This window comes from Ambystoma mexicanum, chromosome 5p (genome assembly GCF_040938575.1).
Source record: "Ambystoma mexicanum isolate Mex_15411 chromosome 5p, UKY_AmexF1_1, whole genome shotgun sequence".
In the NCBI taxonomy this organism is placed as follows: Eukaryota; Metazoa; Chordata; class Amphibia; order Caudata; family Ambystomatidae; genus Ambystoma; species Ambystoma mexicanum.
Window position 1 is genome coordinate 893,969,377 of NC_090930.1, and position 25,418 is coordinate 893,994,794.

Genomic DNA, 25,418 nt, shown 5'->3' on the forward strand with positions numbered 1-25,418 from the left:
AGCCACGTCCACGCTCTTCTGCCCTACTCGGCAACCCACATTTCTTACAGGGAACGTTTTGGTTGGTGCTCTGCAAAAGTGGTCCAGTCCCATCCCCCTAGGACAGGACAGACTCCCATAACTATGGAGGAAAGGGGACTATGTACTAAGAGTACTGAAGTTACTACAGAGAGTAACTTGTTCTTTCTGCAGCACACCTTAAAGTGCAATGGGTGGCTATTGAGGCATTTCAACTTTGCACGGTTGGTATCTACTACATGGAACATATTGCACATCATCCACTTAGGGGGTTGTTGATTTTCATGCTAACCACTAGGATTCTCACACTTGGAATCTTCCACTAGTTCTTTTATCTCTTCAGATTGACTCTTTTTAACTGTACTAGTTATCACCCGGAAGCGTTTGTCTTTCAAGGTGTTTGCTGGTTGCAATTGCCTCAACCAGGTATCTAGAAGAAATAATTTTCTGTTAAGCAGTTTCTCCCTATTTTAGGACATTTCCTGATTATCTGGTGTTAAGACTATGCCCTAGTTTTATACCCAAAGTAATTTTACTCTTTCACGGCTATCAGAGTATTGTCTTAAAAATTCTATTTTCTAGACCCCAGGTTTACATATATTTGATTTAAATGGGTAGTGGGTATCAATTTAGAAAAATAATTTGTTTCGAACATTGGAGCAATGTTTTTGTACATTTTGCCCTGGATGGTAAGGGCAAAATGTACTGACAACGAGAGCCAGGTCCGACATTACTATAGCCTGTCTTGCAGCCAACGTGTATCTCCTAGTAGGTGTCAAGTTGGGGTGGGTTACGAGTGGTAAAGAGGCTTTTAGGTGGATGCTCAGGGGGTTTCTTTGACTCAATAGAGTGGATGACAGGGCTTCCCCTCTGACTTTTGTCAGACCGTATAATTTGTAAATGGAGCTTCAGGAGTTATATTCTTCCATGTCAAGGATGCAGAATCTTCATTTATTTGTTTAATAAATCAAAGGTGATTAAGTGCATATTTTCAGACTTACGTATGTTTTGTTAAGTTTGGCTCAAAGCAGAGGTATAAGCACAAAGGAGCATGAGCATTTGACTCAGTACTAAGGGGTAAATAAGGCTTAAATTAAGAAAGTCTAATTGTGGGGGAGGTTAATCCCACATCTCGACCCTCCCACCCATCACCTTCTCATAACCAGGGGCAGGCCAATTTAACAAACTCATCAAAAAATGGTTTGCTGGAAATCCAACTGCAACAAAAGAAGAAGTCTCTATGAAAACAACAGAGTCTCCTATTTAAATGTAATCCCTAAACCCAAACAAGGTTTCTATTTCTCAGTCCGCAGTGCCTTACCCAAAACGTCTTTCAAACACCTGCAGTCATAGATGTTTAAGTGTCCAGATACTTCGTTAATGGTACTTTTTCTATTTTCTTTGGTGTTATGCTTCTCTTCCTTGGCTCCTCAGAAGAACCCTTCATCTGGGCCTCGGGGTCCAACATGCGTCACAGACTATGCTGCAATTACAGCAAGGGTGGCAGCTGGAAACCACAAGACTGAGCCCCAGTGGTTCCACCAGGGAGTTGGCCAACTGGAACAGGCTGGGGTAATATGGCAGCTGGCCCAAAAATGTCTAAATGTAACCCTGTCAGACGAAGGTCCCTGGAGTTGGAGGCTAGTCAGCTTCTTTCCTTACCTGACCCAGGATCCTGGCTATAACCCTAAGCACCCCATCCTTTACCACCTACTCCCCATATCACAACTCTATTACACCTAAGAGAATCTCTTCTGAAACACCTGTCTTCTCACTGCCTTTCTCTTTCACAATCTTCTGTACCTCCTTGCCACTTCATCATGTCCTCTTACCTCCACCCATTCTCAGTCTACCCCCATGTACCGGCTTCTTATCCTTGTCCTCCAGACACTTCCTCACCTCCTCCAGTTTCTTCTTCATCTTCTACCACCCTATCCCCTGCTTTGCCCTCACTTCTCTCATGAAAGACATTGGGCCTCATTACGACCCAGGCGGAAAACCATGGTGCTAATAGCACCATGGTCCATGCCGGTAACTTACCGACTCCTACAAGGTTGGCGGGGCGGTAATTCCCCCTTCCTCCATAGCCCTTCCCCATTCCCATTTTTGCCCTATAGGGCTCAATGGGAATGGGGAAGGCGCTAAGTACGGTACCACAAATTGCGGTACCGTACTTAGCACCAAGGTCCCTTTGCGGGTCCTTACTTAAACGGCTGGTGTAGACCAGAAGTTAAGGTCGGGTCCCGCAAAGGGACCTCGTAATCAGGCACTAATGGGTTAACGGCACTGCAGCCTTTTACGGTGTCGTTAACCCATTAGCGCCAGGGTTGTAATGAGGCCCATTCTCTCCATTGAGCTTTTCATCCTTCCAGCAGAGGTTGCCATCAAGCTACTCCTTAGGAACTTACCCTTCTCCACTATACTCTTCCTACTTTGCTTCCTTAATTCTTTCTCTTACCACGACCCCCTTTCCAGCTGATTATATTCACAACCCCTCTCCTACTGTTCCTAATACCTACCTCCCACCTATTCTCCACCTCCCTCTTTCTATTGGGCCTATTCACCACCCCTCCTTTTTTCCCTCCTCTGAGACACCTTTCTGCAGCCTGCCTCTCCCAACTCCATCTCCTCCTTCTCTTCTGTCCTCCAGCAATTCTTTCCATTGAATAGCTTCCTTCTCCAATCACCCACACTCTTCTCAACCAGCTCCTCGTTTAAATAGGGACAGGTCCCCAGCCTTGGGGACCGCTACTGCCTAACTGCATTCAGCTGTTCCTAATAGTTATGGTTTGATTTTGATTGGATGTCTCTTTTAGGTTCTCTGCCACTCACTTGGCACTTCCCTCACCCCTGCAGATAGGCAGCATGAACCTTTGTTGAGGGCCACCTGTGATGCTGGAAATGCATCCAGGGACAGGGCCTCCTTGTCCTTGTCCTGTACTCCCTTATCATGTGTGTTCTGTGTTATTTTTTGCCCAGGAGTCCAGTTGGGACTCCTGGCAGTGCAGATCTTCCTCTTTTTGGTTGTGGTGAACAGAGACCCTCGGGCTACCCTTATGGCACCTATGGGTGGGGGAACAATCCTGTACCCCTAGTGTATGTTTTTGGCACCTGTGTGTGGCCCACAGAGCAGGGCATGGGCTGGTGGCAGCTCCATGCTCAATTTGACAGGTGCTCTGAGTATCTTCCATTTTGGGATACCAAGACCCAGCCATAGGAATCGTTGGATTTCTGACAGAAGGCAGGATGGCCTCTGTGGCCTCTTGCTTTCTATTGCCTGTTACCTTGATTTCCCAAAGTTCTGGAAAGCCCTGAAACTGTTCCTTCCCCTGACTGGCTGTTGGGTGGAAGAAGCATGAATGGTATTGTGGGTAAGTCCAGGACAGACTGGCTGGAGCCTTCTTAGTGACTGTATGTTGTGCGTACACCCTTGGGGTGGGACCTGTGTGAATAGTGTGTGTGACCAATATGCATTCTATGTTATGGGTTTTTGGTTTCTGTGTGTGTGTGTGACACAAAGAATGAGACATCCCTGCCTGAAACTGACATGAATGCAGTGTGGTGCACTGAAAGGCTGGGTGCTTGCACCAATCCACATTCCTTGTTATGGGTGTCTGGGTGAAAGTGAATAGCCTGAATGCCTGTGAGCCTGAGTGGCTGCCTGTCTGCATGAAGGCCCTTCTTTATGATTGGGTAACTGAGCTTCAGCAGAGTGAATGAGGGACAGATTTGTATATCTGGCGACCTCTCACTTCCCAATTTATTCAGAAGCTGAAGTTGAAATTGGAAGCTGCTTATCCTTGAATCCCAGCTGGAAGAAGAAGAATTGCTGCTGATTTCCTATGACAAAATCTAAAAGCTGTCGGGTCTGTCTCCTGGAGGTATGAGGGAACATAGTGCAAAACCTGATCTTCATCGAGGTACCCTGGATGCCAGCCCCGAAAGGCCGTCGATCGCAGAAGGGGCCCACCGAGAATCTTGAAGTGGAGCAACAGGACGTCAAGCGCATCGAAGCCCATTGCCATGGACCGGGGTTTGGAGGATTTCCATAACCGCAGGAAGCCAGTGGAGTCATGTTGCCCAGTAGCAGGGACAAGTTGATGCTGTGCTTCTCGACAACCGGAGCTGCAATGCTCCACCTTGCCTAAGAACATTGAATGAACATTGAATGAAGAGCATCAACCACTTTGTCCCGCCAGAGAAACTCAAGGTCGTTGGCTAACGAGGAAAGTCCACCTGTGGGTTTTGGGCCACCAGAAGCCAACAAAGACGTCCCGAGGACACCAACGAAGTAAAGATCCAAAAGTCCAGCCCGTGGTTGAGTCCCGATCGCCAAAGCTATCCCAAGATGCATGCTGTGGCTTCAGCACTGACAGGCCAGAGGACCGCCAAAGTATCTCCCAAGACCCGATGCCCGCTGCTGGGCCCACATCCATCATTGAGTCATCTTTGCGGCACCCAACTCTTTGCATCGAGGTGGACCGCACTCCTCATCTTCACAGGACGTCTACGATCCATTGCCAAATAGCACCGGGAAGGTCGAAGCTGCAGTCTCAACGCAAATGTTCACTTTTCTTCGAGGAATCTTGATGCCCTGTGGCTCCTGCTTTAAAGGGAGTCCACTCTCGAGGGGTCCATCGGCAAACCATCGAAGAAACTCATCTATCTCTAGTGCATTGGGGTGGTTGAACATTTTAACCAGGAAACAAGACTATTTAAACATGAATGGACTGGGCTTGTTAATATTGTCTATTACAGGTTGCCCAGGTGGGGGGATACTCACTCAGAACTGCACCTCAGTAGCCAAAGAAAGCATTCTGCCATTGTTTAACCTAACCTGCCTTCCTTTCTATGATCTATGATGTTACACAGTGCTGTATGATTTGTAGGCCATTATAACTGTGAGCAGTTGATGCATTTTAAAGGAATCAATAGCTAAGTGTGGTACCACATAGACATTGGGCCTCATTACGAGGTGGGCGATAAGGGATTACCGGCTGATAGCGCCATGACTACCTCCAACCTCGTAATGAGGCCCATTGTATAGATTTGCCATATTATAATTGCCAGAGTCCAAAGTGTGTTATTAATTGATGTTTATATCTTGAACCTTATTTGTATATAAAGAACTGTGTTAGCACATAACATAGGGTGTACATTCCATTGTAGGGGCTTGGGGGCTACACTGTACTTAAGAACCAGCCTGCATCACCTCCTGAGATCTTAAACCCTGGTTGCTTGTCCATTCGCTACCAAATAGAGAATCTTGGCTGGGGTGCTCTGTGATTCTACTCTGCCATATAGACGGCAGCAGTACAGATACCCCACCCAGTCTTTACACCACCTTAATCTTGAATCCTTTACTGAGGGCAGTGTTTCTACTAGAGCTTCATTGTAGAGTACAAGGTTTGGGTGTTAGTGGGGACTATTTAAGTTAATGCATAGCAGGTCTGTGTTCATTTAAGTATGCAGACCACACACACACACACACACACACACACACACACACACACACACACAACCCACCCTCAGCACTGTACACAAAAAAAAACACACCAGCAGCACTGTACACAAAAACACACTCACACACACACTGTTAGGCAAAGTTTGTATGCAGTACCCTCTGGGACCACTACACACAACTCTGACTACAGGTATAGGCAACCCAACATTTGGTATAAGCTTTACTACACAGTTTTGGTAGAGTGTTGAGCAGCCAGGCTTATCTCAAGAGTCGTAAATGTGAGCTGTAGTGGGGGTACACAGAGATTTACAGTTACAGGTATTCAAATAAACTCTTGCACTCAAGGTTTCTTGCATAAACAATTATTAATTTATTTATCAGTCAGTTATAAAGCCTTCTTTAGAAGGGAGCAATATAATAGTAACACACAAATACACTTCAATACTGTACACACAGGGTGCTGTGGACATTAATATCTTAATGTTGGCATTTAGAATACTTTTAGGAATTGGTAAAAGGCAAAGGTTAATACAACACAAGAGACCACAAATATTCTTAAGCAGGCAAATACTTTTGGATCCCCAAGCAGAGTCATAAAATTCAATATGCTAAGCCAAAGTCAAATGTCTTGTATAGGATGAAGCACTTCTGGTAAGTAAATGGAAAAGTCTTTGCACAAGTTCTTAGGAGTCTTTGATGAAAAGAAGAATCAAATGTAGGGCCACAAGCTGATTAGACTCGTGAGTTGTAGAAGTTTCAAGCAATTCTACAGTAAGAGGTAAGTTCTCTTAGACTTGTTTTACAGTATCTTAGAAATGAAGAAAAGATGCAGCTGATGACTTCTGTTCCTCTGCTCTGCAGATCTCACTGTTCCTGGGCCTCAGTCGTGGGGACAAGAGGGACGATGCGGGGGACTCCTGCAATGCACTGGGATGGGCAAAACTTGCAACCGGCAAACTTCACTTTCACTTGCTGTTCAGTGTTTCAGCTCATTGTGTCTACTCCAAACAGCAACACTGTGGTTTCTGGCTGTCTAGATGGACTTTCCTTGCTTTTGGGGTTCCGCACTCTGTTGAGGAGGCTCGGGCTTGGTCAGTCCTGCTTCTTGGGAGTCCGGAGGATCTTCCAAAAGCTCTATGCCAGCTTAAAAGCAACGCACATAATCTGGTGTTCCTCTCCCTGGCTATACGGTTTCCAGCAGCAACTCTGTGAAAATTCAACCAGCTCTGAGATGGATGTCCAGGTGGCTTACTTTGGAGTTGATTGGTCCCACCAACTCAAAGGGAGAAGTGGTCCTGGCAGGGGCTTCTCTGTCAATGTGAACTTGGCATTTCGGCACTGCAGCAGGGCTTCAGCGGGCAAACTAACAGTCCAGGAGTTGCAGCAGGTGTCCTCTTCAAGCTCCTCTTTGGTTCCTTCATCCAGTGGCCGACTCTGCCTTCTGAGTTAAGGACTCACCTTTTATTGACAAAGATGGCTCCCACGGTTGCTTTACAGCAGCTGTGAACGCTGCTCGCAGTAAATGAAAACCATGGTAGTTTAATCAAAACCACTGCCACCAGCCATTCAATGAGAAAAGGGTAACAAAAATGTTACATGAGAAGGTAGACAAAGGGAATACTAGGTAACCCCCTCCAGCACTCTATTGTAGGATAGTGTGTGCTGGGTCTAGAAAGTTACAATGGAAAGTAAAGTCAATTTCACTTTACTGCTCTGGGAAACAGTAGTTTATCCCAGAGAAGGTAGTTAAACCTTTGGGAAATCTGGAAGACTTCCCTGTGTCACTGCACTGAAGGTGCAGTGTGACACAATGTAAAAGATGATGCCTATGGAGTTTGTCAGACACCACAACCAAAAGAAACACAGAGGTAAAATTCACAGTAAAATAAATGAGAGAGTGGGAAAAAGGGCCTTACTCTCTCCAGGTTAAAAAAAATCAAGTCCTCTAAATCCAGCAAAGTTGCTGGGGGTCTATAAGGTGGAGAGAATTAACACATTTCTGAGAATTCTCCTTAACACTCGCCCCCCCCAGACTAAGGGAATGGAGGATTTAATCCTCCCATGGATGAATCTCCTTACTCCAGTCGGTCATATTTTCTGGAGAGACCATCAGCATTTTGGTGATCACACCCTGACCTGTTTTCAATGGTAAAATCAAACCCCTGTAGGCTGATTGACCATGTTAACAATTTAGGATTCTCCCCCTTCATCTGCATTAACCATCTCAAGGGTTGGTGGTCTGTTTGAATCACAAAAGTAGATCCATACAAGTATGGTCTAAACTTCTTCAAAGACCACACAATTGCAAAACATTCTCTTTCTATGGTTGCCCATCTTGTCTCAGGTTCCTTGCGTTTTGTACTGATGAAGCGGATTGGGTGTTCCCTGCCTTTCTCATCCAGCTGACTCAGAATGAAATGCACCTATACCTGTATTGGAAGCATCTTTCTGTATAATAAATGATTGGTAAGCTCTTAAGACTGGAGCTTGACAAAGGGCTTGCTTAAGTCCTTCAAATGCCTTAGTGCACTTCTCATTCCACCTGACCTTCTTGGGGAACTTGGGTGAGGAGATCACATTTAAGGGAGAAGCTATGGACCCATAGTTCTCAATGAAGTTCCTATAGTAACCTGTGAGACCTAAGAAGGCTCTCAATTGGGTTTGAGTAGTAGGGGTGGCTCAGTCTTGTACAGCTTGTACTTTGCAGGCGATGGACTGATTTCTCCCCCTCCTAACTCATGTTCAAGGTAGCCCACTTTACTCTGACCAATTTGACATTTACCGTCCTTTATGTTCAGATTGGCCTGCTCAAGAGCCTGCAATACATATCCCTGGTGGTCAATATGTTCCTTCCAAATAGGGCTGAACACTGCAATGCCATCCAAGTATGCCAAGTCCTCCATCCCATTCAGAACACGACTCATCATCCTTTGGAATGTAGCAGGTGCATTCTTTAGTCCAAAAGGCACAACCTTTAACTGGTAGGGGCCTCCTGGGGTTCAAAATTTAGCTTTCTCCTTGGCATGGTCTGTCAGAGCTATTGTCATACGCGGTCACACTTGGAGACTGCTGCCGCGTTGGAGAATGGGATGCGGTCTACGCCGCAATTGACAGCCCATCACGTTTCCTTCCCAGCACACCTTACGGGTCTAGTCTTTGCACCGCGACGGCCGCTGGGAGTTACATTACACCCTTGCTCCCAGCAGTCCTTGCATTGCAACCGTCCCAACTCGCTAGTCTTTGTGGTTGGTACGCTCCAGTTTTACGCTTCTGCCTTGCACAAAGCTTTCCTTTTGCTTTCGGGTTACGGCACTTCTTTACTCTCGGTGCCTAGCCCCCTTTATTTTCCGCTTGCTCTCCGTTCCCTTTTTCTTCACTTACCTCCGTTCCGGTTCTTTTCCTTCCTCTCTCCTCTCTAGCTTCCCTTCTGCAGCTTCAGTCTCTGCCGGTTTCGCTTTTACCACAGAGCCAGTAGCCCCTGCTCTCGACTCCTTCTTTTGATTAATATTGTTTGAGTTTGACTGCTGCTAGAAGACTTCTGGATACCTACAACATATCTGCACTGCACCAAGCCATCGTGCTACTTGGAAATTCACTTAACTTCAGCAGAGTTTTTTTTTTAACCGTTATGCTTTTTTCCCCTCATTCCTTTTTTGCCTATCGCCGGGATAGGAGCTACAGGTCTGCAGCTTACAGGCAGTCACTGTGGCTTCTACCCGAGGAAGGCACATACTACAAAAGAAAGAGAAGGATTACCTTACCCGAAGACACCTGGATGAAGAATCAGCACTAACCGACAGCTCAGTTGAGGAGGTGGCTGAAGGGAGTGGGTTGGTGAATCCCAGGGAATCGGAAAGCCAAGATACTAGACAAGACAGTTTGCAATGCCTAAAGGATCCTATGGCTTCCGCAGAACAAATTCAGGAACTCTGGACAGCTATACAGGGATTATCCCAGGAATTGCAGACAGTTAAGGCTGAAAATGCAGTGTTAAAACAACTTGTCACTGCTCGTGAAACACTGCCTCAGAAATTACCGCAGATGGCTCGATCCTCAGGGAAATTCGACGGAACCCCTAAGAGGGTCGAGGAATTTGTTGAAGCCTGTACCATATATTTCACATTCCGACCCCGTGCATTTGCTTCAGATCAATCTAAGGTGGGGTTCATTATCTCCAATATGACAGGAAATGCACTGGCATGGGTGACTCCATTGGTCACTGGTCCAATCCCATTTTGCAAGACTTTGGAGGTTTTCTGACCCTTCTCAAGTAGACTTTTGAACGACCTGAATTAACCTTCAATGCCTGCGAAGATCTGCTAGATGTCAAACAAGGTCCATGAGATGTACTTTCATACGTTACCACCTTCAAGACTCTGGCTACCGGGGCTGGCTGGCATGAACAGGCTCAATATGCAATCTTTCATAGAGGTTTCAAAGAAGAAATAAAAGATGAGTTGGCTCGTTCTCCAAGACCCCCTACTTTCACCGACTTGTTGTCTGCTGTTCTCCAGATCGAGTATGGACTTCAAGAAAGATGTACATAGAGGAGAAAACATCGAGGTGGCTTTGCATTCAGTGAAGCTTCGTCTCACCAACCCACTACGCAGTACCTACCAAGGAGGAGCCAATGCATATGGGCACCACCAGAGCCCCATCTCAGCAGAAGATAGAGAAGAAAGAAAATGAAGAAGAGAAAAGGGTCTCTGTGCTTATTGCGGATTAGATCAACATTTACTCAAGGACTGGTCAGAATTGCCGATCAAACGACAGGGAAACGAACACCCTCGGTCCAAGTAGGGATGGGTAACCGAGAGAAAACACCAACTTGTCTCAGTCCCTATGTTTTTCTTTCTGTTTTGGCCACTGAAATCAAGGAGGATTCCAGATTGATGGTGATCTCAGTGACCCTGGACATCATAGTCCTGCAGAGTCTTTGGTGCTGCTTGATTGTGGTGTGGCAGGGAATTTTGTAGATACCTTATGGGCAGATCAAGAGGGACTGCGCAGAATCACTCGCAAGGAAGGACAAAAGGTGGAAGTGGTGGATGGTTCCCCACTTTCCTCAGGCCGAATCATCCATACCACTGAAGATTTGTAAGTCACCATATTTCAACACACAGAGTACATAAGGTTCGACATCATTCGGGCTGCCCATTTTCCCATCATATTGGGAATCCCTTGGCTTCGCAAGCACAACCTTTGCATAGATTGGGTTACCAATCAGCTAAGCTGTGAATCCAATTACTGCAAACAGAAATGCCTTCCGCCACTCCATTACAGCAAGGTCCATGCTGTTATGGCCACTCCTGAAGACAACATCAGCATACATGCTTTACCCAAATATTGGTCTCCCTTCCATTCTGTTTTCAAAGACAGTAACCCCGCAATATTGCCTCCCCATAGCCTGGAAGACTGCTCCATTGAATAAGAAACCAATGCTTTGGTACCTTTTGGAAGGATGTTCTCTCTATCTCAGACAGAAAGACAGGTCTTATGGAGTTATCTGGACACACATTTACAAAATGGTCTCATTCAGTCCTCAAAATCACCTGCTGGGGCATCACTCTTTTTCATATCCAAAAGGGATTCTTTAGACCTGCGCACTTGCATCGACTACCGAGGACTTAACCAAGTCACTATCTGTGACCGCTACCCCATGCCTCTCATCAGAGACATAATTGAGGCAATGCAAGGCGCGCAGTTATTTACCAAGTTAGATCTCTGAAATGTGTACCACCTGTTGAGAATATCCGAAGGAGATGAATGGAAGACGGCATTTCGGACCCCTTTTGGCTTATACGAGTATAAGGTGATGCCATTTCCACTTGTTAATGCGCCGGCCATATTTCAGAGATTTAGGGATCGGTTATTTTCTGATTTATTATTTGTTTCTGTGATCATTTATTTAGATGATATACTCATATATTCATCTAACAAGGAGGAACATGTCAGACATGTGAAGGAGATTTTTAAAAGACTACAGTCCAACCAACTTCTCGCCAAACCAGAAAAATGCATTTTTGCAGCAACTTCAATACCCTATTTAGGATTTGTTCTTTCTCATGATGGCATCTCTATGGAGCCTCGCAAGGTCTCAGCTATACTGGATTGGCCCACTCCGTCATCTGTGAAGGAAGTTCAACGGTTTCTTGGACTGTCTAACTTTTATAGACGTTTTATCCCTGGATTTTCTGAAACAGTTCTTCCGATTACTTCACTACTAAAAAAAAGTTTGAGGCCCTTTCTTTGGTCCAACGAGGCAGACAAGAGTTTCCACCAACTAAAAAGGCTGTTTTGTTCCACACCAATACTATGACAATTGGATTAGGAAAGGCCATTTATTGTGGAAACTAATGCGTCAGAGTCTGCAATTGGTGCTGCACTTCTACAAGAAGAAGGTGGAAAGGAATACCCCATTGCTTAAATTTCAAAAATTCTTTCGTCAAGTCAACTGAATTATTCGGTGCTAGAGAAGGAGCTGCCTGCCATGAAGCAAGCTTGCAAAGAATGGCGTCACTTACTTTTAGGAGCCAGACATGCCTTTGTACACCGGACAGATCATAAAAATCTGTAAGTTCTCCAAGCAATGGAGTGTTCCAACTCTCGCCAAGCTCGCTGGGCTCACTTCTTTGCACAGTACAACTTTAAAATTACTTACCTACCGGGTTCAAGGAACACTCTGGCTGATGCCTTTTCACGGAAGGATCACTTCCCACTGGGTCAACGGCTACCCAAAGAAATGATGTTCCCAGGCACCAAGATTATGGCTTTGGCTAATACTTTCTTACAGCAGGTCAAGGAAGTGTTGGTGACTGAGGGTACCACTTACAAGAAATCTCCTGAACAAGGCTATGTCATGAAGGACGGCCTATGGTTCCATTACGACAAACTATACGTACCTTATGGTCCTTTACGGAGACAAATCATAAGCTGGTGTCATGATCATCTGACTGCAGGACAAAGACGAAGAACCGCTACTACGGAATTAGTAGGAAGATCTTTTTTTTGGCCCAATCTTGGAAACAACGTTAAGGTCTATCTAGAGGCATGTGCAGTGTGTGCCATGGCGAAATACCAAACTGGGAGGAAACAACGTTAAGGTCTATCTAGAGGCATGTGCAGTGTGTGCCATGGCGAAATACCAAACTGGGAAGCCATTGAGACTTCTCACACAAGACCAGATTCCCTCTCGACCTTGGGAAATCGTCTCCACGGATTTTGTGGTCGAACTACTTATCTCTGATGCTTGCACTTGCATTGTGGTCACGGTGGATACCCTCACTAAAATAGCTCACTTTTCCCCATTGGCTGGTGTACCGACAGCAGTAACCATGGCAGAAGTTTTTGTAAAAGATATTTTTCATCTGCATGGTCTCCCTGACAAAGTGATTTCCGACAGGGGTAGTCAATATGTATCCAACTTCTTGAAAGCACTATGCAATCGCCTTGGTATTGAAAGGACATTGTCATCCGGATTTCACCCTCAAACCGATGGGCAGACAGAACGACTCAATGCCACTTTGGAGCAATACCTGAGATGTTACATCAACCAACATCAAGATAATTGGGTGAAGTTACTCCCCACAGCTGAGTTGACGTACAACAATTCCAGACATTCTGCTATAGGTATCACCCCATTTGTTTGCACCTATGGTCTACACCCACGTTCTATCTTTCCTCTGCTCCCCAAACCTAGCAGCTCACCAGCCACTGAAGAGATATTATCTACCCTTTCTGAAGCTCACAAGACAGCAGTGGAAAACTTGAATGCCAGTCAGAGGACCTACAAAACACAAGCTGACAAACATCACAAGGATTGTCCCGAGTGGTCTACCGGTACTAAGGTCTGGCTGTCTACGAAGTTCCTTCCCCGATGGGCACACCCATCTAAACGTTCTCCTTGTTTCCTGGGGCCTTGTCCCATCCTTTTTAAAATCAATCCGGTGGCCTACAAACTTAAACTACCTGCTAGCCTCAGCTGTATTCATCCTTTCTTTCATTCCTCCCTTCTCAAACCTTTTGTACCTGATGCCACACGCCAAAGAATATTCCAACCTACCAGTAATACAGCCGCAGACCCCACTGAATACGAAGTATCCACTATCCGCGACTCTCGTTATTACCGAGGTCGTTTGGAATACCTAGTATCATGGAAAGGGTATCCGGAGTCGGAGGATTCTTGGGAACCTGCTTCCTTTGTACGTTCCCCCATACTGCTTGGAAGGATCCACCACCTACATCCTGGTAAACCAGGATTCTACAGCCCTAGAGGAAAAATACTGTCATACGCAATTGCACTTGGAGACTGCTGCCGCGTTGGAGAATGGGTGCCGTCTCCACCGCAATTGACAGTCCATCACGTTTCCTTCCCACCGCACCTTACAGATCTAGTCTTTGCAGCGCTACGGCCGCTGGTAGGTACATTACATCCTCGCTCCCAGCGGTCCTTGCATTCCAACCGTCACGACTCGCTAGTCTCTGTGGTTGTTACGCTCCAATGTTCCACTTCTGCTTCGCACAAAGCTTTCATTTCACTTTCAGGTTATGGCACTCCTTTACTCTCGATGCCTAGCCCGCTTTATTTTCCCTTCCTCTCCGTTCCTTTTTTCTTCACTTATCTCCGTTACGGTTCTTTTCCTTCCTCTCTCCTCTCTAGCTTGCCTTCAGCAGCTTCAGTCTCTGACGGTTTCACTTTTGCTACGGAGCCAGAATCCCCTCCTCTCGACTCCTTGTTTTGATTACTATTGTTTGAGTTCGACTGCTGCTAGAAGACTTCTGAATACCTACAACATATCTGCACCGCACCAAGCCATCGTGCTACTTGGAAATTCACTCAACTTCAGCAGAGGTTTTTCTTTTAAGCATTACGCTTTTTTCCCCTCGTTCCTTTTTCGCCTGTCCCCAAGATAGGAGCCACAGGTCTGCAGCTTACAGGCAGTCACTGTGGTTTCTACCTGAGGAAGGCACATACTACAAAAGAAAGAGAAGGAATACCTTACCCGAAGACACCTGGAGGAAGAATCAGCACTAACCGACAGCTCAGGTGAGGAGGAGGCTGAAGGGAGTGGGTTGGTGAATCCCAGGGAATCGGAAAGTCAAGATACTAGACAAGACAGCTATTTGCCAATAGCCTGAGGTTAGGATGAATGTACTGAGGTACTTGGCTGAAAAAAATTTGTCCACCAGCTCATCTGTCCTTGGTAAAGGATGGGCATCAGTCGTGGTGACTGCATTAAGGGCTCCATAGTCCACACAGAATTTCAACTGCTTGGATCCTGCCTTTGGTACTAGCACAACTGGAATAGACCAAGGACTTGTAGGTGGCTCTATTAGCCCAAGATCAAGCATCTTGATGACCTCTTCCTTTATGTAGGTTCTTATATGGTCTGACATTCTGTAATCTCTGCTTTCAACAGGTAAACAGTCACCAGTGAGAATCTCATGCTGGCCCAGAGGGGTCAAGCCTGGTGAGAGTGACAACAGAGGGGCAAACTGATTTAACAGAGCTTTGCACCCCTACCGCTGTTCCAGTGTCAGATCAGAAGAGAGGTTAACTCCTTCTATCTTCCCATCTAAAGGTTGTCCCCTGAGGAGGTCAGGTAGAGGCTCACTCTCCTCCTCCTCCTGATCAGAGGCTAGATGCAAAGCTTCTAATTCTGGTCTAGAGACATAGGCCTTTAGGCGGTTGGTGTGAACGACCCTGGTGGGCCTCCTTAGGATTGCCTAAATCCACCAAATAATTGACCTCTCCATGTTTTCCCATATCCTTGAAGGGTACAATCCATTTGTCTTGTAAGGCCCTCTGCCTTGTAGGTACCATAACTAGAACTAGTTGGTCTTGAGTACACTCAACCATGTTGGCCTTCTGGTTATGCCAATGCTTCACCAGAGCTCGGCCTGCTTTCAAGTTATCTGAAGCTCCTGTCATCATGTGTGTCATTCTCCTTCAGAGACCTAACACAAAGTCAGTGGGCCTCATTACGACCCAGGCGGTAAATTACCACCTGGGTCGTACCTTTACCACCATGGCGTAAACTACGTTTACACCATGGTGGTTGGCGGATTTACCGCCCCATTCCAAGGTGAGTGGGGCGGTAAATCCCCATTTCACATTCCCCATTCCCATTTTTGCCACATAGGGCATAATGGGAGTGGGGAAGGAGATAATTACGCCACCGTAAATTACGGTGCCGTAATTATCTCCAAGGTCCCTTAGTGCCATGGATTTTAACGCCTGCAAAAAGCAGGCGTTAAACTCACCATGGCGCTAAGGGACCTTGTAATCAGGCGTTAAGGGTCGGCGCCGTTTACGGCGCCGTAAACCCCTTAACGCCTGGTTTGGAATGAGGCCCAGTGACTCTCACTGGCTTGGGGGAAGGAACACTCTCCAACCCCTCCTTCATTAGGGCCAATGGACCTCTACCCGGATGACCATAGAGAAACTTTGTGGCTCCACTCTTGCCAGATGTCTGACAAGTGTGACAGCTTCTACAGAATTTATCTACATCAGACCCCATTTTAGGCCTGTAGAAATAAAGAGAAATCCTTTATTTGGTCTTCTTAAAGCTTAAGTGACCAGCTAGGAATATCATGGGCTAACTGTAGAAACTGAGATCTCACCTCCTGGGGAACTGCAAGTCTTCTTGGGGTATACTCAATAGGTTCACTGTAGAAGTGGCCATCCTCCCAGTATAACCTGTGCTTCCCTGGGTCTTGCCCTTCCAGCTGGGAAGCTGCTTGTTGGCAAAGTCCTTCAAGAGTAGGAGGCTTGCCCTATAGGGGCCACCTTTCTCCAGTAAAGACAGCAGCTCAGGATGGTCTTTAGAATCCAGAACTCCAACAGGGGGAAGGTCTTCTTCCAGCTCTGTGTCATCAGTCTCTGCCTCAACCTCTCCTGGTTGGATCTCACACTCAGCCTCAGCTGGTGTAAAAGTCACTGGTGTGACTTTGGACTGCCCTCTCGGGATGTCCTGGTTTGATGCACAGTAGCGCTATCTTTCTTGCTTCCTGAGACCTTGGGTTTCCCCTTTGTCTCTTTCTTCCTGGAAATAGAAGTTGGCTTTTCATGTGGACTGGGTGTTATAGGTTCTTTTGTAACAACCCACTGAGATTCATTTAAAGTGAGCTCTCTGGCCTTCCTAGTCTGCTCCTGCTTCCTTTTACTGGGAGGCCTGGGGGTGCTTGATACAACTCTAAGAGTTTTTAAGTCATTCCCCAACAGGACCCTCCCAGGCACCTCACTTTGTACACTGACAGGTAACTTTGTACACTGACAGGTATTCTTACAGTCATATTGTTGCACTGGATGAGAGCTGGTAGTATTGGAACCATCTTGAGAGGGCCTCCAGCAAGCTTAGTGGGACCCTTGGGTGCCTTAGCAACATCCTCAGTTTTGAAAAAGGTGTCTTCCACCACTGTGATGCTGGCTCCGGTGTCTCTAATGGCAGGGGTCTCCTGACCATTTACATGTACACTGTCCTTGTATTATTCTTTTGTGTTATCTGGTATAGAGTTATACACATCTACATTCTGCTGTTCCCACAGACCAAGGGACACTAAAGAAACACTGTCAGAGTCTCCAATGGGGTCTTCAGCCAATAGTTGAAAGTTTCCACTTGCCATATGTACTTCTCCCTCAGGGATGAAGGCTAAGGAGGCAGTGTGGATCCCTGAAGATTTTCCCTTGCATCCAGGATCTCCTTTCACATGGTGAGTTGACCCATAAGCATAACATTTTCCAAATGTCTTGACAAATGGGGGCTTCTGCTGGTTTGGCAACAGAGGTTTCACTAGACTGACCTGGTTTCCCAGGTGGCTTCCCCTTCTTATGTTTGTGGCCCTCTTTTGGATGGGAGGTTTTAAAATTCTCTTTGTCATCTTTCTTGTGCTGCTTCCCCTCATTCTTTTTATGAGTGGACCCAGAATCCTTGTGAGTAGCGCTGTTGGCAATCCACAAGTCAGCAGCTTTTGCTAGCTTCTTGGGATCAATCTCTTTAGAGTCAGCTAAGTGCTGTCTCAGCTCAGGAGAGTGGGCATCGCAAATAGATTCCAACAAAAACAGATTTCTCATGTCTTCAAGAGAGTTCACTCTGTAACCCTTAACCCAACCATCTAAGTTTTTCAAACATTCACACACCCAGATAGCCCAAGGGGTACCATCAGTCTTTTTGAGGATCCTACACCTCTTAAGGCACTGGGAAGGAGGTTTCCCAAATCTAGCTATCAAAGCTAGCTTCACATTTTCATACTCCATTTTTTCAAGTTCTGCCACCTCCATTACAGCATCAGTTGCAACCTGGGGGAGCCTAGACAAAATCCAAGGAATAAACTGATTCTCTGTGAAACCCTGAATCCCATAGTTATACTCAAAAGCACCCAACCAATCCAAAATGTCAAGTTTCACATCATACATACTCACTGCTTCTTTAGTCATGCAAGGTCTCTTTGGACTGGAAGACCTAGAAGACTCTGGGATAGAAACATTTTCAAGAGACAATTTCTTCATTTCAAGAGCATGTTGCATTTCCATTTCCCTTAGTTTGATGTCCTGATGTTTGATTTCAGCTTGGAGTTGCAATCTTTTGAACTCTAACTCAAGTCTCATTTTTTCAAGGGGGACACATTCTGGACTCAGTATTGGACTTGGTAGGGTCCCTGTGGCTAAGGGTTGAGGCATAAGGGCCTGTTGAGGTAAACAGGGGCTCTTTCCCTGAGACTCTTCTGACTCTTCTGACTCTTCAACAATATTTGAGTTAGACTGAATTATCATCCTCATTATCATTTTCCACATTTCCTGGGATAGTAGGTGTGACAGGCCTACTACCCAGACTTTGAGTATTCAACAATCTTGCAATTAGTTCATTTTTCTTTCCTTTAACAGGGTGATTCCTGACTTTACACATTTCTTTCAGTTGCTCTACTGTTAAAATGATCAGCACTTCCTGCCTGAGGTTATCCATAGCTGGCATGTTACAATTGCTTTTCTAGTGGAGCTTAGCCTTGTGAAGGTTTTTAGTTGAACAAAAGTAAAGCAAACTCTCAATGTAACAACTCTACAATATATCCCACAGCTGCCACCAGTGTTAGGCAAAGTTTGTATGCAGTACCCTCTGGGACCACTACACACAACTCTGACTACAGGTATAGGCAACCCAACCTTTGGTATAAGCTTGTACTACACAGTTTTGGTAGCAGATTGAGCAGCCAGGCTTATCTCAAGAGGGGTAGATGTGAGCTGTAGTGGGGGTACATAGTGATTTACAGTTACAGGTATTCAAATAAACTATTACACTCAAGGTTTCTTGCATAAACAATTATTTATTTATTTATCAGTCAGTTATAAAGCCTTCTTTAGAAGGGAGCAATATAATAGTAGCACACAAATACACTTCAATACTGTACACTCTTAGTTTCTAAATCAGTAAAGCCCCTTTTGGGATGGCCCACAGACCCAACCTACACCCACAGGTGACCTCAATAGCCAGGGTGCTGGGGACATTAATATCCTATTGTTGGCATTTAGAATACTTTTAGGAATTGGTAAAAGGCATAGGTTATTAGAACACAAGAGACCACAAATATTCTTAAGCAGGCAAATACTTTTGGATCCCCCAAGAAGAGTCATACAATTCAATAGGCTAAGCCAAAGTCAATGGGAAAAAGTCTTGTATAGGATGAAGCACTTCTGGTAAGTAAATGGAAAAGTCTTTGCACAAGTTCTTAGGAGTCTTTGATGAAAAGAAGAATCAAATGTAGGGCCACATGCTGATTCGACTTGTGAGTTGTAGAAGTTTCAAGCAATTTTACAGTAAGAGGTAAGTTCTCTTAGACTTGTTTTACAGTACCTTAGAAATGAAGAAAAGATGCTGCTGATGACTTCTGTTCCTGTACAGCTCTGCAGATCTCACTGTTCCTGGGCCTCAGTTGTGGGGACAAGACAGAGGATGTCGGGGGACTCCTGCAATGCACTGGGACTGTCAAAACTTGCAACCGGAAAACTTCACTTTCAGTGGCTGTTCAGTGTTTTAGCTCCTCGCATCTACTGCAAATAGCAACACTGCGGTTCGTAGCTGTCAAGATGGACTTTCCTTGTTTCTGGGGTCCCGCACTCTGTTGAGGGGGCTCAGGTTTGGTCAGTCCTGTTTATTGGGAGTCCGGAGGATCTTCCAAAAGCTCTAGGCCAGCCTAAAAGCAACACACCCAATCTGGTGTTCCTCTCCCCGGCTATACGGTTTCCTGCAGCAACTCTGTGGAAATGCAACCAGCTCCGAGATGGATGTCCAGGTGGCTTACTTTGGAGTTGATTGGTCCCACCAACTCAAAGGGAGAAGTCTTCCTTGCAGGGGCTTCTCTGTCAATGCGAACTTGGCGTTTCAGCCTGCAGCAGAGCTTCACTGGACAAACCAATGGTCCAGGAGTTGCATCAGGCGTCCTCTTCAAGCTCTTCTTCGGTTCCTTCGTCCAGTGATCGACTCTGCCTTCCAAGCCAAAGGACTCGCCTTTTATTCAGTTCCCTCCCATTCATTCCAGCCTAGTTGTCGATCACCCAGAAGGGTGGCTGTCCTTGCCGGACAATCAGCCGGCCAATCACCACAGAGTGCATTTGGGTCTCCTAGGAAACTAAGCACAGGGAGTTTTGGCCACCTCACTCACTTCCTGCCTACCCCAGACACTCCGGAGCCAGAGGTGGGTTTCACTCATGAAGCCCGCCAAAAGCAAAGTTAACAGAAACCAAACCTGGTTTGGCGTGCAGAGAAAATCTCAAGAAGGACCTTTCCACAAAAAAATGGTGAAAAAACAAGACCGGGCGCCATTTTGAAAAAGATGGCTCCCGCTGTAGCTTTGCAGCAGCTGTGAACGCATCCTGCGGTAAATGCAACCAATGGTAGTTTAAACAAAACCACTGCCACCAACCATTCTATGAGAAAAAGGTAACATAAAAATGTTACATGAGAAGCTAGACAAAGGGGAACCCCTCCAGCACTCTATTGTAAGATAGCGTGGGCTGGGTCTAGAAAGTTACAATGGTAAGTAAAGTCAATTTCACTTTACTGCTCTGGGAAACAGTAGTTTATCCCTGAGAAGGTAGTTAAACCTTTGGGAAATCTGGAAGAATTCCCTGTGTCACTGCACTGAAGGTGCTGTGTGACACAATGTAAAAGATGATGCCTATGGAGTTTGTCAGACTCCACAACCAAAAGAAACACAGAGGTAAAATTCACAGTAAAATACATGAGAGAGTGGGAAAAAGGGTCTCACTCTCTCCAGGTTAAAAAAATTAAGTCCTCAAAATCCAGCAACGTTGCTGGGGGTCTCTAAGGTGGAGGGAATTAGCACATTTCTGAGAATTCTTCCTAACACGCACACACACACACACACCTTCAGCATTGTACACAAAAACGTACACACATATACATACAAACACACACACATGCAGTCACACCACCCCAGTGCTGCACATCCACACATCCTACCCTTAGCACTACACACACACTGCCCACCTCACTGCACATGCATTGACCATTTCATGCACTGCACACAATGCATATAGAACTCCACAATCACTGTCCCCAGCACTGTACACACACTTTCCCAGCACCAAACGCACACCCAGAGGAATCTGGTCTTGAAGTTGTAACCGGGCATCACAGCATCTGGGATTGCTATGCTTTCCGGACCTAATAATAACAAGCCTTACTGTGATAATAATGAGTATTCAGATGTAACCTTACTGTGCTAACTGGGCGTAATGGCATATGGAACTGTTGTAACTGAGCATACTAGTATTTGGCTTTCCCTAGACAAGTGGGCAAAGTTGAGCAGGGCATTGATGTTCTTCATGGGCATAATAGAATGTGACTGAGTCATGCCAACTGGACATAGCTGATCTATAGTGAACCCTGGCACTGCGCTGCTAAATACATATGCCATTAACCATGGTCCTTTACCTGGAAATATGATGGCAACACTGAATGAAGATGTAAGTTCTTGGGAATTGTCATTCCAAATTGAATACCGGGGCCTTTGAGGATATTACTCTTTTATATCATAGCAATGCCTGTCATTCAGGTACCAGTGCATATCATGTAACACGTGACACATGATGGTGCTTTCTGGGCACATAATGACAATAGCTGGTGAATTGCGTGAGAACCTGGAGGCATACCAATGCCTATATATCAGCTAAAACAATTGGTTTGTCAATGCATTTTTTTGGTGAGTCGGCAGGATGCCTATGGGAGATGATGAATACAGCTCATAGAAGAAAGTACGAGGAAGGGTTGGCGAGATGTAGATTTCTGCTACATGTCCTACGCATAGGCGTCGTTGTGCCTTCAGAGTTGTCTAGCTGCTGTTGGTGAGTGGATGGACTACAACTGGCTCAAATTGAACTGAGACAAGACAGAGGTCCTGGTGGTTGGGTGTTCGCCTGATCCCCCAGTTTGGGTCTCCTCTTTCTGGCCTTCTACTCTGGGTCCCCTCCCCATACCAGTTAGCAAAGTAAAAAATCTGGGGGTTATTCTCTCAGCCTCCCTGTATATGGCGTATCAAGTCGCAGCAGTCTGTCAAGCAGGCCATTACCAATTTAAGGTTCTGAAGAAGGTGCTCCCTTTGATCCCTGAGCATCTTCGCCCTCCGGGAGTTGCGGCTCTGGTCTTATCCCGTTTAGACTACTGTAATTAGCTGTATCTGGCCCAGCCTAATGGTCTCAGGCAGCGATTACAACGTCTACAAAATTTAGCAGCTCGGATGCCAACTGGCACCCCATATGGGGCCCATATATCTAGGGTGCTACGATCACTGCACTGGCTACCTGTTGGCCAGCGCATCAGATTCAAAGCTTTGTGCATAGTTCTCCGTGCTGACCATTCTCGGGCGCTGAATTTCTTCAATCCAAATTCATTCGCTATCACCCTAAGCGCCTGCTGCAATCCTCCTCTGCGGATCTGCTTATTGTACCCAGGTTTCAACGCACAAGGGTGGGTGGTCGCGCCTTCTACATTGTCGCTGCCAACCTATGGAATGGGCTGCCACTCTCATTGAGGAAATTATCAAACCACTTGGCTTTTAGAAAAGCTCTGAAAACAGCGCTCTTCTAGGTGTCAGTTGACACTCTTTTGGCACCTGGTTTGAACACTGCCTACCTCTCTAGCGCCAAGATACCATCGGTTGGTCTTGCGCTCAAGAAATATACATAACATAACATAACATAACATAATGGCTGCAATACGCTACTCACACCAGAAATCCCATAGAAAACTTGAACTCACCCCAGCACATACCACCTTTAGAGCAAAACATGTTGTGTCAATATAGCAGAGAAGTGTCTCCACTTCCAAAATATAGTCAGTCATATGTGCTCCTCGTATTGTGTTTGTTATTCATCCTTTAACAGTAGGTGGCAGCAGATAACAAAATATTCCTCATGCTGTTACGGGTTAGTAATACAATATTTTATAACCACATATGTTGCTTTTTTAATTTATAATCTCAAATCCCACACTCTGCCTTCCTTCTTGATTTGATATTGCAACTCTTTGTTTACTGTAGTTGCTTTGCATGACGGGCCTTCTTTCCCCAGCTGTGCAGCATATCTGACGCTTGCCGCAGCTGTGAAGCAGGGCCATTCCCTCATAATTTAGAACCAGGGAATGACATTTTAATGGCCTATGTGTGAAAGTGGATATGCTGCTGGTGGCTCGATGATCTGAGTGCAAGCCCTGCTCTCCGCTCTCTGCAAGGTTTAATGGACTTGTGCATGTGCCTCGGGAGGAGTTTACTTGGCCGTGGCCTTATTCTGAGAATTGCTTCAAAGACAGTTCAGAGAAACAGGCTGTGTCTGCGGGGTTGCCGGTGATAAAGCCGTCAGGTTAGCTGATTTATTGTGCTCTCCAATCTCTTAGCTACCCTGCATCTGATCACAGGGCTCTTACAGCATCTGACTATTGTTAATTCCTCGCGCTAAAACGCGGCTCTAGATGCTGACACCTCCTCATTTTTGGCCCAGATTTTCCTCATGCATGTATGTTCCTTTATAAACCTGGGTGGCTTGCTCAGCGAGCTAAGCCCTCGCTTCCGACGTGTGGTCGCCAAGTCCTTCGCCACTACGCTTTGTTTGGTCGCAGCACTTTCATCGCCTGCAGATTTGGTGGGGCACTTTGGGCGCCGGCCCCTTTTGGGCACACCCTGTGGCAGGGGAGGACTGGCAACTTTTTGCCTGGGGGCAAGTTTACTTTTCTGGCCCATAGTGCAGTGACCCAAGCCCACAGTGCTGTGGCACTAACTTCCTGAACAAGTAAACTCAATACCAACCTCTCCTCCTCCCACATATTCTCAAGTATATATAACAGACATTATTGACATTACCTTCTTTGTATGCAACATATTTTTCAGTTATGTTTGTGCTTTCTTAGAGACCTGGACCCCTGGAAATTATCCCACTTACCAAACAGTAACATTATTCCACCAGGATAGTTAAATTAGTGAAATGGGAAAGCTAGAATTTGAGCTCAGTTTTCAATCCAATCTGTTACAGTTTTTAATTTGACAGCAAGCTTCATCTCCTCCCATCCCAACCCATCTTTAGTTTTAGAACAATGTAAAGAGGTGGCGAAGCTATAGAATTCATTGGTAGAGCAGAATCATTGCTGAACCACTCTAAATATGCTCTAAGACCCAAACATGTGCTGGCATGGCAACATACCCATACCTGGCCTCTTGCCTCACCAGCCCTCAAGACAAAACCCACACCTTCACCCACCCCACCACAACATAGGATCCTCCCTTGTCATCCTGCCAACTCACCAGCATGCTTAACCTACATTGTAAAAATTATAATAATTTATAGAGTATCAATATAAAGTATAAACCCATATCAGTGAGGCTTGCTCTACAGCAAACTAAGGAAATTAAGGCACAGTGATGAGAAGTAATTTGCTCCGGATCATATAATGTATGAAGTGTGGAAGTTGGGGATTTGAGCCCTGTCTTCCTGGTTCCACAGTTTCCAATTTAGAAAACAGGGGAGACTTCATCTTCTCCTATTCCGTCTTCAATATTAGAAAGAAATGCTTTCTGCAAAGTTGTTATTAAAGGGCTAAACTAGTACACTGTTCAATAAATCTGGTTTCAAAGCACCAATGTATCTACAAGCCCGAAGTCTATTAATCATCTGTAGCCCCAATTCAATACATCTGAGAAACAGACTAACATTATAATTGTAATGTACACTTCATATACTAGTCTGTACAATAGTGTGCAATTTCAAAGCATCAAGTCACATGATAAAGCAGGTAGACAAAGGATTGGGCACTAGAAGCTGAATCAACTCACGCAGCACTGAGTAATTTGTTGCATATTATAAAATATGTCAAGAAAGGTATGCAGCAAGATCATGGGAGGGCGAGCTGTTGTCCACACCTCGTGTATTCACTAGTGGATAAAGAGACCCAGATATCTTGCGATGAAAGAAAACGAATACTTGTTTTCAAGTTGATTATAAATATTCAATTAGCAGTGTAATTAGGCCGGCCTACACGTGGTTCAACCCATCCGGATCTTTCTCAAGGCTAGAGTTAATTCCGGATACCAAGTGTGGTGGTTTGGTGGGGGTATCTGTTCCATCAATCCTTATTGGAAGTACATGGGTGGCAGCCCTGCGCACATCCCTGTTGTCTAGCGGAAAGTTTAGTAATAGCCGAGTTGGGCAGGTATAGCTGGCCTTTTGGCTGAATGTCAGGGCATCGAGGGTCCATTCGCCTTGGCTGCTGTTTTGTTCTGGGAAGCTATCCTTTGACCACCTGGGCTATTACTAAAATAATCGCCAGACAACAGGAATGTGCGCAGGGCTGCCATCAATATACTCGCATGATAAAGCAACCTGAAAAAATATAAGAGAAGCAGTAAATGAAAGATAGGTACATAAAGCACGTTT